This window comes from Carlito syrichta, unplaced genomic scaffold (genome assembly GCF_000164805.1).
Source record: "Carlito syrichta isolate Samal-C Ts95f unplaced genomic scaffold, Tarsius_syrichta-2.0.1 Scaffold287767, whole genome shotgun sequence".
In the NCBI taxonomy this organism is placed as follows: Eukaryota; Metazoa; Chordata; class Mammalia; order Primates; family Tarsiidae; genus Carlito; species Carlito syrichta.
The window spans coordinates 90,200-93,335 of NW_007231863.1; the positions used below are offsets into that span (position 1 = coordinate 90,200).

A 3,136-nucleotide genomic window follows, 5' to 3' on the forward strand; every position below is an offset into this window, starting at 1 on the left:
GCGGCTCCGCGCGCAGAAAGAAGTCTGCCGGGCATGGACCCGATGACCTCTCCAAGCCGTGCGCCTCGCCGCCTGGACCGGGTCTGAGCGGCGCAGCCCAGGCAGACCTTTCTGCCGGAGGTGAGTGTCCGCTCTGGAAAGGGGCTGTGGCCGCCCCGAGGAAGGAAGGGCTTGGGGGTGCAAGGGGCGCCCAGATTCTCGGTGTGGTGTGCCACAAATCCAGATAATTGTGAAAAGAAATCGCACGGATGCAGCCCCGGGGCATCGTGTTTCTCACTCCTTGGATTGCCTCGGAACGCGACTCCCAGCTAACACCCAACTGAACACACACACTTTTATGTACCGTTTCTTGGTTTGTCTGTTTGTTTTTGGACATTCAGTCTAAGCATTCAGCAAGACTTCTTATAAAAAGCTGAGGTCGAACCCCGCACCCCCATGGTGTCTCTGCCCCCGCCCTGGACAGCCGGGGTCGACGTGTTCTGGGGCAGCCGCGCAGCGCGGGCGGGCCCGGACGGACAGACGGTGCCTGCCGGGCCAGCGACGCGGAAGGCGCGCTTCAAGAGGGAAAAAGTTCAAGCCTGGGTAATTCTTCCACCTGGTACTGGCTTCTTTAGATTTTCCTTCCACCCTCCGGTCTTGGCAGGGGGGAGCAAAGAAGGCAAACTCCCCGGGGACTTAAACGCTCTCAGTGGCAACTGAGAGTTGCGGTTGTACGAAGGAGGAGGGAAGAAAAGGTGTTTGTGGACGAGCTCGGGGTTTGTCTCCCTACCTGTTAGCAGAGAACAAAAGAGGGTTGGCGTGTTCCGGAGCGAAACGGCGCAGACAGCTACTTTCTCTGCTAAACAAACGGCAGTCCTGAGCAGAACAAGAACATTACTCATGCAGGGGGAGCGGGGGAGCAGAGAGAAACAGAACCCAGATTATGCGGAAGGCATCTTAATTTAATTAACTCCTTGGGAAGGCAGAGGCGCTGCGAAGGGGCAGGAACTTCGCAGACGCTTTTTCTCTGTTCACCTGATACAGTCTGGCCTTTTTATTTTTTAAATGATCTGCTTAGATCCACTTAGACCGCAGCTCTCTGATTTATGACGAATTCTACTGCGGTTTGGACTGAAATTCAGTGAGCCTAGCCATCCATCCGTGATTTTTCTCAGATACCAATGCACAAGTTTTAGCAGATGAACCCTGACTGTATATTATTTTTAGATAATTCAATGTAATAACACCATTACCAAAGAGAGCAAGGCTCCTTATCAGATTACTACTCCCCCTTTTTTGCTCCAATGTTTTGAAAGCTTCACTGAACTGAAATGAGTGTGTACACATCTTCCTTGTTGACAGCCAGTGAAGCAAATACTACACAGTTTTTGTACATACCTGGAAATCCCTGTGAAGAAGTCTGATGAAAGAAAAGTAACCTCAGCTCCACCGAAATAGTTATGCCTTTTCATTGGTTTAGGCTTCTTTTCCTGAAAAATTAAGAGCAACCAATGATCTGAAACGGGATGGTGGAGGAATGACACCAGAGGAAGGATGGCTGTGATTGCCTGAAAGGGAGTGTGGGAACTGCAAGGCTCAGCTCTGGACAAAACGAAAGTACTTTAGATCCCTGCACTGTCTTAAAATATCTTTTGACATACATTTCCAGCCACTCAAGGGGAGTGTGGAAATCTAAACTCCCTAATTATTTATGGCAAGAGCGGTTGGCAGATATTTAGGGTGGTTCTGTTTGTAAAGGGTTTTCAGAAGGACCAATGGTTTGCTCTTCCTCTGTGAACACACCATCCGCCCTGCAAATTAAAACAAACACATCCTGTGAAATAGCACTTTTAACTAACATGAACCTGAATTATAGCAGAGTGGTTAATTTCTGTGTTATAAACCCTTTGGAGAAAAGGGAAAGGAGGACGGGGCTTACCTTTGTGTGGCAGAATTAACGTGTAACCTTTATGGCAAAGTTTACTTTGTGCATTGGGAACAGAAATCACAGGTCATGATAGTCCTTCGGCTGACGGCACCCCCCCTACCCCCCCAGACACACTCATCCCATGGTGGGAGTTGTGCTTTTCCCCCTGTGTTTATTTCTAAGAAATCCAATCCGGGAATACACCCAAATAATAATTTCGGTTTCCTCTTTATGGGAGAGAGGCTGCTTTTCAACACTAGGGGAAAAATAATATTTTGAACCTCTGGAAAATCCTCATTATGCAAAAGAAGGAAATAAAGGTGCCATTTATTATTTTTATTTGAAGGAGGAAATAATCAGATTGCTAGGGATGTTAGAACTAGGAGAGTCCTTAAGAGTTACCACTGAACAAAAATGAAGTATGATTGGTGGTGGGAGAGTTTATTACTGATGGGGGCTTGCAGTTTCGGTTGAGTGGTCTGACCGAGACCCTCTGACGGTTACACACCTCTCGTTAACTCCCAGCACGCATACCACTGAGCAGAAGCGATTCCTTCATAAATCTCTGTCTCCGAGCCCTTCCAAACAGAGGAGGGCGGTTCGGGTCCCCACGGAGCCAGCCAGGATCTGCCTTGCCCAAGCGCCTTGTCATCAGCGTGTCCCCCTCAGACTGCCCTTGGCTACAGCCACAGGCAACGCTGCATCCCGCACCAGAGAAGGAAATTCGGGAGCAGACAGTGGGAGTGGGAGGTGGGAAGGGAAGGTTGGGCAGCCTCTCCCATCTTTCTGTTGGGTTCCAGCGCCAGGCCTGGCGGTTGGTGGCGCAGGCTGGCCGGCCGGCCTCTCTCCGATGGCGCTCAGCTCCGAGTCCCGCACGTGGGGGGCTGCCCTCAGAGGGAAGGCCCTGGTCCGCCGAGCTGGCAGAACCCACTTCTAAAAAAGGGAAAGGGACTGGCGGTGGGAGAAGGTGGACCCACCGTGGATGCAGGTGAGAACCTGGATCTGAAATCAGACCTGAGCGTTACTGAGGGCACGGTGAGAGGGAGCTCCCTGCGTAGGCCCAGGCCACAGAGCCCAGGCCGGGCTTCCTGGTGGTGGCAGCGCAGACGCGCTCACCTCCAGTCCCACAAAGTTCCCGCAGGCCACAGGCCCGTGCTGTGCCGGTGCGGCCCCCCTGCAGCTCCTTCCCTTCCGCTCCCCAGGGAGCGCCCTCCTCTCCCCTCCCCCTCC

The 3,136-nt window shown here is 52.0% G+C and overlaps 1 protein-coding gene across 2 annotated transcripts in view; it reads left to right on the plus strand.

The window, feature by feature from the left end:
- OSR2 (odd-skipped related transciption factor 2) overlaps positions 1-3,136 on the plus strand; it is a 7,679-nt gene continuing 4,543 nt past the window's right edge. For both annotated transcript variants that reach the window (XM_008053000.1, XM_008053001.1), the window contains exon 1: positions 1-120. The gene's annotated coding sequence lies outside the window, so the exon portion shown is untranslated. The remainder of the gene's footprint in view (positions 121-3,136) is intronic.